Source organism: Equus przewalskii, chromosome 21 (genome assembly GCF_037783145.1).
Source record: "Equus przewalskii isolate Varuska chromosome 21, EquPr2, whole genome shotgun sequence".
NCBI lineage: Eukaryota > Metazoa > Chordata > Mammalia > Perissodactyla > Equidae > Equus > Equus przewalskii.
Genome location: NC_091851.1, coordinates 649529 through 661925, shown reverse-complemented (window position 1 = coordinate 661925; position 12397 = coordinate 649529). Strand labels below are relative to the sequence as shown.

At 55.8% G+C, this 12397-nt stretch overlaps 1 protein-coding gene across 1 annotated transcript in view; it reads right to left on the bottom strand.

The window, feature by feature from the left end:
- The window catches only part of ACSS1 (acyl-CoA synthetase short chain family member 1), a 53857-nt gene that overhangs the window by 32028 nt on the left and 9432 nt on the right, over positions 1-12397 (bottom strand). The window lies entirely within an intron of this gene.

Genomic DNA, 12397 nt, shown 5'->3' with positions numbered 1-12397 from the left:
CAAAAAACTCCCAAAGCTCTGTTTGCCAAGGAGGGCACAGGCACGTCAGGCTTCGCAGGAGAGAAGGTGAACTGCCACTGAGGGCACCAGGTCAACCCATGAACTTGGGATCACAAAAGCTGCATATTTTCTAAATTTCCTACAGAAATATATTCTCCTTGAGATGCTGCTATCCTCTGTGGATGGCACTGGATTTGGAGGAATTCTCTCAGGAGAGTCTCTCCTTGATCAGAGGGATGGGGCTCCCACCCCAGGTCCCCACACCTAGAGCCTTGATTACCTCGTCTATAGAACAGCCTGATGATAGGAGCTACTACCAAGGTAGTTGTGAGGACTGATATGGTCTGAACATTTGTGTCCCCTCCAAACTCATGTGTGGAAATCCTAACCCCTAAGGATGACAGCATTAGGAGCTGGGCCTTTGGGAGGTCCTTAGATGGATTAGTGCCCTTTTAAAAGGGACCCCACAGAGCCCTCTCGCCCCTTTCACATGTGAGGACATAGTGAGAAGGCACTGGCTCTGACCCGGGAGGAGGGCCTCACCAGAATGCAACCGTGCTGGCACCCCAATCTTGGACTTCCAGCCTCCACAACCGTGGGAAGTAAGAATCTGTTATGGATGAGGCACCCAGTCTGTGGTGTTTGATTATAGCGGCTGGAACAGACTTAAGACAAGGACCAAATATGGAGTCTCAGGTGCATATAAAGGCACCCTACAAACAGGAGCTATAATTATTGCAGAAAAGGGCAGAAAAAGAAAATTAGTGAAAATCAGTGATTCCTTAGTACAAGTTTGGCACCTCAGTGCTGCTTCTCAGGAGGGAGAATGAAAATGCCAGTTTACATTCATGTAAGTCGCAGGTATCCATGTCACTGGATACCTCAGCAGAGAGACTCACGAGTGTATTTGAATGCCTTGCGTGAAGCCCTTGCCTGCACAGCCCACCCGCTCCATGCCCCGCAGCAGGTGCTGATGAGGAGTCCTCGCCTTGGGGTTGGGGTGGACCTAAGAAGGACGCATCCTCCAGGAGGGGGCTGTTACCAGCTTGCAGGGCCAGCCACCTGGCCCCTAGCCTGTGGTTCCGAGAGGCTGCAAGAAGGCAGGCCCACCCACATGCTCTGCGCATGCCACCAGGCTGTCACCGACTGTGTCACCCTGCCATCTCTACCAGCTGCCTCACCTTCTCCAGCCACACTTGCTGCCCAATGTGAGCACAGGGAGCCTCCTCCTCAGGCCAGCCACAGCCACTTTCAGGCCCGCCGTGTCCTACCTCCTCAGCGTCAAGGGAGCTGGTTCCTTCCCCAGCCCCAACGTGTTACTATCCAGAATGCTGTCCTCCTGCCTCCCTACTCCTATTCACATTTCTCTCCTGTGGAAGGATGACAGTAACAGCGATTCAGCAAATGTGCTGTGCCCAGGCCTGCTCTGAATCCTTCAACACCCATTTAACCCTCACAACAGCCAGGGGGCTATGAGCTATTATCACCATGCCACCCCCATTTTCCAGATGAGGAGACTGAAGCACAGAAAAGTTAAGTGACTTCTCAAGACTATTCAGCTGAAAGGGTCAGGGCAGGATTTGATCCCAGGCCTGGCTCCAAGGGTCTTGCTCTTAATCAGCTCCTCACATAACCCTCAGCATCAGAACAGCCCATCTTCCATTGCACAGCTTCCCAAACTTCATGATTTTTGCCATCCACTAACTCTCTTGTTATTTATGTAACATTTAGGGGTGGCAGGGGTTGGCTTATTTTTTTAATGTAAATTTACTTTAAGAATAAACTAAAGGCTCTGAGGCTGACCCTGTTCAAAAGGGAAATTAGCAAGAGAAGAGTTAAAAGCCGGCTCTTGGTAGTTACATTGAGCCTTTCTGATAATTGGGATGGAGGAGAATGGGGAGAGGGAGTGCATGGCCTTTTCCTTCATCACTCACACTCAGGACCTTCACCCTCAGGACCACCTGCCCCAGGGTTCGTCTCCCTAGGCATGTCCAGGTCGAACCCCAATCCTGAGTCTTTCTCTCCGACTCCAACACAGCCCGCCTGCAGCTGGCCTCCAAACAAGCCCTCACAGAATGGAAGTAAGGGTCAGACTTGAGAAAAGCTCTGTCCTCTTCCCTAATTAACATCTTGGACCTCAGCACTTGGCCTTCAGCCTGAGTCTTGTCTCCGGAAAAGAAGTTCCTTCCTTTCCAGACCCAAAGCCCAGCTCGCATCATTGAGGGAGCCAGGAGCCAGTGCACCAGGAGCCCCAGAAGCTCCTGCAGGCTGGCCACCCCAGGCAAGAGTGCACTGGTGACTCCAGTCCTAGAGACCAGCGCCAAAACAGCTGGGGCCCTAGCAGGACATTCACCCACGGACCAGACAGGCTTGTTTACCTCCCAGGGAAAGCCACAGAAGTGATGTGCTTTCCCTGGCAGAATTTGGAAGAAGATGTAGGTTTTAACTTTCTAAAAACATTTACTTTCCCCTGTGGTTTAAACCAAAAAAACCACAGGATGTTTTTCAGGTCCTGCTCCAGGTTTATATGCCCACGTGTCATCAAGTGGGTCTCTCTGCATTGCTCCACGCAAGTCCACGGGGCTGCAATGACTACAACAAAACACAGGGCAGGCGAGATCACACGGAAACTTTGAGATGAGACGTGAGGAGGGGGCTGCCCTATTTCTCAGGCTTTACTGTGAGTCCACGGCACATTCCAAATTAGTGCCTGGAGAAAAGTAAGCAGGGAGACAGGGCCACAACATGGGAATTCAGAGGGTACAAGAATTGGTGTGACTGCCTCGGGCCCATACTGCTTTCCTGGCCTCTTGGTGGCAGCTCGGAGAAACATGAAATCTGCTGAAAGGAACAGGAGGTAGGAGCCCAGTGTTGTGCCGGCAAATGTTTAACAACTAGTTTTCTCAGGTTAAAAAAGCCTGATGTATAGCATTTGCCAGTTATTGTGGTGTCAGTGCTCCGACCATGCTCACTTGCAGCTGCAACACGACTCACTGAGCAGTGAGCAGGGGGTCGGGAGGAGGAGCCAGTGACACCAGACCCTGCCTGGGGGCCTTCAGCACCCCAAAAGCAGCCTGTGACACCCATGAGGCTGTCCTTAAAGGCCACTTCAACTAATTCTTTCCTTCATAAAAAACAATAATTGTTGACTAATTATTTAATTCATTTTATTTAATAATCATTCATTTAATAATAAATAAATAATTGCTAATAAAAATGAAAATCATTCACTTGGAAGGAAGGGTCGAGGAGCCCCTGCTCACCTCTCTTATTCCACTCCAGGTTACCTCTTCCTCCAGGCCACAGGCCCCTGACCCTGGGGTTAAGGCACTGAGTTCTGTGTAGGTTCAGAAACTGGGCTTCCACAGGCTCCACTCCCGTGCCTGGGACAAAGGCAGAGATCACCCTCACACACCCTGTGGCAGCCCTGTCACCAGGGCCACTGCAGATGGCTGTGCAGCTCCACCCTGCTCCAGGGCACTGGCCCCAGGATGCTGAAGTCCACAGTAGGGCTCACACCCCTTTAGAAGGGGCACCCTTCTGTAGTTCCACAAAAGTGCCCCCAATTGCACAAGACTGATAACATGCCAAAAACCTCCTCATGTAGAACATCAGCCTGGAAAACTGTCTACAGTTTAGTTGTAAAGTCCAGGAAAACAATTGGCTTATAATGTGAGAATTGAAGGCTATCCCTTTGGAAAACGGCCTGGCCTGCAATGAATCTACATCTAGTCGGGCCCACCCTGGGTGGAAGTACTCAGTTACAGAGTGAAAACCAGAGTCTATTCATTAGAGAACACCTTGAACAGCTGCGGTGACCAAAGGCCCCTGCACACAGGAGTGACTCAGAGGGTTTCATCACCACCAGGCCCCACTGGAGCCGCCTAGGATCTGGGCAGCTACAGCTCCAGTCCCCATAATGTAACAGTCAAGCATCAAGCAGAATATGGGTCCACAAACCCATCCTGGACTGGACCTACCTGTGGTCACCATGGCGTTCTCTCATTTGGTGTCTAGTCGAGCCTCCCCAGGGTGCATCCTCTACATCAGACACCTCACATCTGGGCTTCTACATGTGACTCAGGTTGCACCAGGTAGCTGCATGCAAGAGCGATGCAAGGTAAGCTGCTGCCTTGCTGCTAGCCAGCACGGTCCGGCGATGCTGGGGTTTTCCTGGAGAGGTTCCACCAGCTGCGAGGGTGTTGAGAGGCACTGAACCAGCAGTAATCATGGTTTCCCAACCCCTGGACCAAAGCTACAGCGGCGAGTTTGGAAATTCAGCAGTGCCTGTGGGGTCTCCTGAGTCCATTCTGACTGTGCCAGAGGTTGGGGCTGGGAGTCAGCCCAGAGGCTGCTCCTCCATGCAGTGGCTTTGTAAGCACCCTGTATAAACCCTTTCTGCTTAAAAGAGCGGCAGTGACTTCCCTTATCTGCAACTGAATCCTGATGGATCCGTTCCTGCTGACTGGGGCAGGCAGCCTCATTACCAGAGATGCATCTTCAAATAAAGATTCCTAGGCCCCACTGGGAGATTCTGACTCAGCAGGGCCCAAGCAGGGCCTGGGTATTGTGTTGTTAGAAACCTCCCCAGAGCTGGAAGTCACTGCTTTTGATACCACCAGTGACACCTCACTCCAGCTCTGGCTGTGTGGAGACCACAGGGAATTTCTGAAGATGGTTGCATCTGTGAAGACCCCGCATGGCCTCTTCTGAATTCCATGTCCACAAGGCTTCATCAACTTGCTCAAGGCTTTTCTCCCCAAGTCCCCTTCCAAGCAGAACCAACAGGGAGAATGAAGCTGTGGTGGCCCGGGCAGGGAGCAAACAAATCCACCCTGTCTGCCAGCGGCCCAGAAACCTTGCTCCAGGCTTCGCAGGGGAAATTTGACTGGATGTGCTGATGAGAAACTGTCAAGCCTCTCACCCAGCCCTACCCCCTACTGTTACCACATTCAGATGAGGTCCAAGACAGCCACTGGGAGGGTCAGGAGAAAGAATGAAGGGTGCAGGAGCACCAGGCTGGGCAGCCCCTGTTCTGAAGAGCAGCCAGCACCCATCCACCACCCCTTCCTCTGGCACACACAGTGACACCCCCCCTTGCTTCCAAGGCACCCGAGCCCATGCACTTCCTGCTCCTCGATGTCCCACAATCACACCAAGACCCCACAGCCCTTGGCCTCGCCTTCTCCTGCAGCTGTCCCTTGTCCCTCCGGCACTGATGAACCCCCTCCTCCCCAGCTGGCATAAAAACTTAATGTGTGTCTGCTTCTCCTGGGGGTGGGGGGACGACATCTGGAACACATAGCCCTGGTCAGTGCAAGGGCATATCATCTGCACACAGCAGAGTTCAGCCTCTGCACACAACCCCAGGAACCGCCAGCCTCGCGCCTGTCATCAAGTCAGTGCTGCAGAGCACTGGGGCTCCATTTACACCTCACCTCCTCCCTCAGGCTGGGGATGAAAGACTCAGGTTCCTCAGCACGTTGCCAGAGCCAAGCTAAGCTGAATTCAAACCCTATTTCTGGCCTTTCCAGCTGGTGAGCAGGAGAGCTCCTGAAACTGGCTGGGCATCAGGTCCTGGGCTTTAAAACAAGGGGTGACCGTGAATATGAACCACGATCATTGTATCAGCTCCTGCCTCATCAGCCAGAGGCTGGCCCTCAGGCCACAGGGTCAGGTGTGACTTCAGGAGGACAGAGAGCTGGGACACCCCATTCCCAAGCTAGCTTACAGGATGGCTGCTACAACCTTCCCAGGACTTGTTCCTGGTGCCCCTTGTCCCAGGCAGGCCCTGATGGGGACTGGACATCGGGCAGGGCCACGTGACACCACAGCACAGCCCACAGCAAAGCTTTGAGTCAGGCTTACCCTGCTGTCTTGACCCTCCAGAAGCAGAAGGAAGAAAACAAAACAGGAACAACAGACCCTGTTCTAGAAGATTCATCTCCAGGCAACCAGTGGCAAGCCTGCACCCCTCCGCCCAGAGCCTGCACCCTCCCTGAGTCTGCACCCACCCCCACAAGCCTACAACCTCCCCCCCCCGAGCCTGCACCCCCACCCCGAGCCTGCACCCTCCCCTTGAAGGGCTACAACCCCCCACCCCAGAGCCTGCACCCACCTGCCCAAGCCTGCACCAGCCCCCATCCTGCACCACCCCTCCTCGAGCCTGCACCAACCCCCAAGCCTATACTGCCCCAGAGCCTGCACCCTCCCCGCTGAGCCTACACCCTACCCTTGCAGGGCTGCATCCCACCTGAGCCTACACTACCCCCGAGACTGCATCCCCCTGAGCCTGCACCGTCCCCTTGCAGGGCTGCATGAGCCCGGAGCCGCAGCCTGCACTGACTTGGAACCTGCACTCCCCCCCACCCCCTTGCCCCAGCCTACTGCCCCCCAGCTTTCACGCTCCCCCGAGCCTGCACCGGCCCCCAAGCCTGCAGCCTCCCCTGAGCCTACACCCCCGCCAAGCCTGCACCACCCCAGAGCCTGCACCCACCCCCACAAGCCTGCTCCCCGACCCCAAGCCTGCACCCTCCCCTTGCAGGGCTGCATTCCCCCAAGCCTGCACTGCCCGCCCCCCACCCCCGAGCCTGCCTGCAACCTCCCCTTGCAGGGCTGCATTCCCCCCCCCCCCCCGCCCCCCACCATGAGCCTGCACACCCAGGGAACCTGCAAACCCCCGGGAGCCTACCAAGCCTGCACCGGCCCCCCCCCGAGCCTGTAGCCCCCCCAGCCTGCACCCTCCTCTTGCAGGGTTGCACCCCCCAAGCCTGTACCACCCCCCAAGCCTGCACCCACCCCAGCCAGCAACCCGCACCCCCCCAGCCGGCAGCCCCCCCCAGCTGGCAGCCCCCCCAGCCTGCATCCCCCCTTACAAGGCTGCACCCTCCACCTCCCATAACCCAGCCCCCCCAATACCCCTACATGGCAGAAAGGGGTTCACAAAAGCAGGGATCCAGTCCCAAGGAGGTGTTTGCCTGTGTGTGCTCCTTGAGGTAAATCTCTACCCCTTTTTGACCCCAGAAAATTCTCAGAAAGGTCCCCATCGAGAAGGTTTCCCTGGACATAAAGATAGACTCTTTCGGCGTGGGTCATTCTTCCTGCAGTCCCAAGATATGGCCATTCTAAAATACGAAATTCCAAGAGCCTTAGCTTGCCCAAAAGGACAAACAAAAATGTGTGGTCACGTAGTGAAGGATTCAAAACACTTCCCAGCTTCAGTATCTGGAGCAGAGTCTTAAGGAAAGGTAGATGCGGGTTTAAAACCAGCATCATCCAAGTGACCCAGGGTTTCTACCGGATTCTGGGAGTCAGCATGCAGATTCCCAGCCAAGTCTGGCGATCAGAGTTACTCAGAGGTCAGAGGGGAAGGAGATCTGCCCAGGACATGCCCTCCTCTTAGGCGGGGAAGCTGGGATACCGCACGTGAGCCCAGGAGTCACTGGCCTCTCCTCGCCCAGGGTAGCCCGCTGAACAAGCCGACTTTGCCCTGTGTGACAGGTGATCACTGGCCCTGGTTCACCTCAAAGCACCCCACCCAACCTCATTATATGCCTATTAAGGACCCTCCCACTCCATTGCCCTGATATTTTAATAAAGGCGTTTGCTCACTAAAGTAATTAATGTGGGGGTAAGGAAAAGAGCGAGGTGCAAGGTTTGGGCCCACGAGAAGGGGAGGGGCCCCCTTTTAGCTGACGGGCGATTGTTCTCCCAGGTGGAGTCCTCACCCTGAACATGCCACCCCATCCGCTCCGGAACCCAGGAGCCACAGGGCCACTCTGATGCCTTCCCCTGATCAAATCTGAAATCCTCGGCTGGCCTCCCTTCAGCTGGCTCTGACCTATAGCTAAAACAGATGCCCCTCCAGACACTATTCTGGGCTTTCATGCCCATGTGCTGTTCAACACTCAGCCACTCAGGGAAGGAGAAGCATGTTTCCATTCTGCAGATGAGAAAACTGAGGTCAGACAGGTGGAGGGTCTGCTGCGGGTCCCACAGCTAGGGGCAGAGCGGGTGCAGAGCGCAGGCCTCCACCTTCCCGAAAGCTGGCGGCCTCAGCCCTTGGCACACTCACCTGCCATCACCCCCTCTGCCTTCATCAGCATGCCTTCCCCTCCTCTGCCTCTCAAACCCAGCCCTCCCGACTCCCCCAAGGCCTTCTCCAGCCGGGGGTCCCTGGTTAGGCTTCCTGCTTCCTACCGCTGGAGCCCACAGGGACCGGCCACATCTGTGACCTTAACAAATGGCCACGTTCGAAGACACCCAGGACCAAGGACACAAACAAACCTCCCGGGTAGGTGCCTCCAGGCTGCAGGCCCACCCAGCTCCCTCAGCCCACATGTATTGGTCTAGCTGCCCCAGAGGGGTGCCCCAAAGGGCCAGGCCCCATCTTGTATTCTCTGTGGACCCTACACATGAGGCACCAGGCCACATAGAGTCTCAGCAACACCTAATGCCTGGCCTGGCATGCCCAGGGAGAAAGCTGCCCCCTTGGCATACTGAGGGGCTCTGAGTCAGGCCGGGTGGAGGGGTCCTGGCATCCCCTCTGCTCCTCTGGACATGGTCCCTCATTGTGCACAACTCCCCTGCCCAGGAAGAAGGCCCAGATGGAACAACCGCGAAATCACACGCACACCCCCTGTGCCCCCCCCCCCAGGGGCTCGACCTACAATGAAAACTACACTCAGCTCACGTTGCAGGCGCCTGCAAAACGTCTGCCCTTCCTGGCACAGCACACGGATGCCCAGCTCCACTGCAGTGTTTCACAGCGCTGGTTGCGACCACCGCCCTGAGCCATGCCTGCTGTGCTGGGGCAGTGCTGGTCTCCTCTGGTCCCTTGTTTTATAGATGAAGACACTGAGGCCCACAGCTGGCGGGCCTCTGGGTCACAGAATTGGCCAGGGCTAAAACCTGTTCCAGCTTAATTAAAAGGGTCACATTTGGGCTCAGGTTCAAATTCAGGCCGTCTTCAGAGAAACTCAGATAAAAGATGAGCTAGTTCAGAGCTTTGGTAAATACTTCCAGCACAGCACCCACTACCTGCCCTGTCCTCTGTTTCAGGGTACCCATGCACACCCCACACCCCTGCACACAGGGCCTCAGTCTGCTCTGCTCACCTGGTGTCCCTCCCCAGCTTGAAAATGCCTGGCCCAGACCCCTGGGCTACAGGCAGGCAGTGGTCTTGAAGCTTCATGAATCTACCCAAGACCCACCCCCTCCACCTTCCTGAAGGAAAGGGATTCGTGTTTCTCCACACCCCATCCCCAGGGCCTCTAGAGTCTGCCTACTCCAACTGGACATGAAGGACAATCCTGTAAAATAGGCACCATACCAGAGAAGCTCACGTGGACAGTTGAAAGGAGCAGTCCCCAGGGTGCTATCTGGCTGCACAGCCCGGGGAGCCACCCGGGTTATCTGCACCCACATGGCCTTGGAGGCCTCCGGCAGTTCAAGTGGGGCCCACAGTTTGCAGTCCTGCTGGTTCACTATGAGGAAACAGTTTCCTCAGGCCAGCTCTGAACGCACCGATGGGCAGAGGGAGATTGGAAATCGGGCTGGGGCAGCCCTCTGGCCTTGGCTCCAGCCTGAGGTCACAGGCTGCCGTCATCCCTGGGAGATGTGCACAGACCATCCCAGGCTGACCCCTGCCGGGCAAAGCGCTCCTGCCCCTTCGCTTCCCAGTGGGAAGTGAGTACTGCACTTCTGCGGGACAGAGCTGCACAGAGCCACTGCTGACAAGGCTCTCCTACCCCTGGGGCCACGTGGCCACGCCAGCCCAAGGCCCACCACACTGTGAGTGCACCCCAACAGCCTTGGCAGTCTGGTAGGGGGCTCCTGGGAACTGGTGAAGCTGGTGTCGCAGAGGGAAAGAACTGATGGGGCAGGTGGGGTGAGGACAGGGTGGGACTTGGGGCCTCTGCAAGGTTCCTACAGCTGATCCTCCCAGGCCTCCCCCACCCAAGGGAGGTGAGGTTACAGATACACGCCAGTATTCAGAAGAGCAGACACTTGAAGGCAACCTAAGAGTGCACCACAGGCCATAGCCAAGTCATCACAGGGCCCAGCTCCCAGGACGGGCCCAGCTCCCAGGATGGGCAGGGCCGCCCTGCACCCTGGGAGACACTGCCAAGACGGATCCTCCAACACAAGAGCAGCTGGAGAAATGTGTCTGGAGAATGAGCACGTTTAAAATGTCCGTGTGTGATTGCATTAGGTGCACACACGTGTGCCCACGTGTGCGTGCACGTGTGTGTCTGCCTAGACACAGCCACAGAGGCGACTGCAGTGAGGGGGTGGAGGTGCCACCAAGTGTCATCGGGGGAGGGGTCGTTGGGCCACCTTACAAGCTCCACAGTGACTCTTCAGAAAGGCGCCTCGTCAAACGAATTCAGCAGACTCCCACAGAGAGGCTGTGGCACCTGAGGAATGAGACAGGGCACCCCAAGCTTCAGAGAGACAAGGCAGGCGTGGTCCCCAGGAAACTGCACTGCTGCCAGCACCCCACGGGGCTTCCTAAGGGCCCCGGCTACAAGTCCGGAATGTGGTCTTCAGGCCAACAAGCCCTGTGGCCGTCCTGGGGCACCTCGGGTGCCACCACAAGACACGGGGCAGGACAGCACTTATTTTAGTGGCGGCTTGTGTGCTGGCAGGACAACCAGCAGCAGTGTGTAGGTGGCTTTCCTCTGAGAGAAGAGGAAGAAAATCTCATGTCAAAAACCTAAAATGACCAGGAAAATAATTAACCCAAGTCCCTCAAAAACCCACTGCAGTTACAGACAACCTGTACACAGACTTTTCTTTCTACTCACACAGTAGATGGAAATAGTCATCTGGCCCCGAGCCCCGCTAAAGTCTGTAAACCACTTCAGGCTGCTTATCTTCGGAGAGAAATAGCAGAGCCTTTGCCTGTGCTCTAAGTCTCTCCCTTGCCTGGGGCTGCTTTGATGCTGTGGGACCAACCTTGTCCTTCGCTGTAACATTCCGCTGCAGCCCTGAAACTCCCCCGTGGTTTATGTTTAACCACATGTCTCGACAGGGGCTCAGACTGCTCTAGGCAGCTGCACACTGGCTCCATATGCACACGGCGGCCAGCGAGGGCCAAGGCGGAATGGCACAGGGCCCACCCGCCCCAGGGTCCAGGCATGCTGGAGGGGCTGTGGGAGGAAGTCAGTCCATCGCCGGACCTGCTCTATCTCCAGCATCCAAGTGGTTAGCTCCTCCACCCCCAACTCATAGCGTCTTAATCTTTTACTGAAGAAGCACATATGAACCAAGTTGGGCCAATAATAGCAAAGAACAGTGTAGCCAGTTTGTTTATTAGAGCAGCGCTCCTCAGACTCCAGTGTGCACAGGGCCCCTGGGGCTCTGCCTCCGTCGCCTGGGGGCCCGAGGCTCCCAGGCAACGATGCTGCGGGTCTGTGGGCCACACGGAGCCAGGAGGTCACATGCACAGGAGGAGAGGTGGATACAATGAATGGCAGTCAAGGCTGTGATGGACTTTGAGAGGCAAAGTTGTTTGGGGAGGGCAGGGGAAATAGGGCAGTGCCCCCTAGAAGCGGCAGCAGGTTAACAAGGTCACTTTGTTGTATCCAAAAGTCAACTTGAATACACTTTTACCAGGTTTGGTGAATTTGGTCTGTGATAAAACCTGAGTTTGAGAAACAAACAGGAAACGTGGGGTGCCCAGTGGTCCCCAAGTCACTCGTGACAGGCTGATGGCTGTTCTCAGGTCCCAGGGTCTGGACCCCCTTCTCCGACCCCACCCCCTGTGGCCCCACCACACACACCTCCTCCCTGTCCCCAGCACACCCGTGCTACCCTCTCAGGGCCCTGGACAGCCCAGATGTTCTTCCCCCAGTGTTCTCATGGCTGCTCCTTCTTGTCAGTAGGACTTCAGCTTAAATGTCACCTCCTCAGGGAGGCCTTCTCTGACTGCTGCAATCTAAAGTGATCACCCAGCCACACTCTGCCATGTGTTTGGCGATTGTTTGTCACTACAACATAACGGAGCCTGTCCTGACTGATAGAATGGTACTCAATGAAACTTGTTGAAAAGCTGTAAGCCACCCAGCAGGAGAGTAATCCTGCTCACGACTTCTCCATGGAGGCGGGGTCTGGTGATATAGGACACACAGCTTGGGTTCACGGTGGGTCTGAGATAGCGTCCTAAAGGTATGCTGAGGCTTAAGAGCAGGGGGTTCCACCTCGATGAAGGGGAACCCACGCCCACAGTGACAGACCACAAGGACCTCTGGGCAAGGCAGTCCTGGCAGGGGACAGTGCTTCAGAAGTCCAGGGCCACTGTTCCTGGACTCGCCGTTCATTCAAACCCCCAACATGCACACAACATCCAGAAGCACGCTTGTCACAGAGAATGTGAAGAATTTGTTTAAGGAAT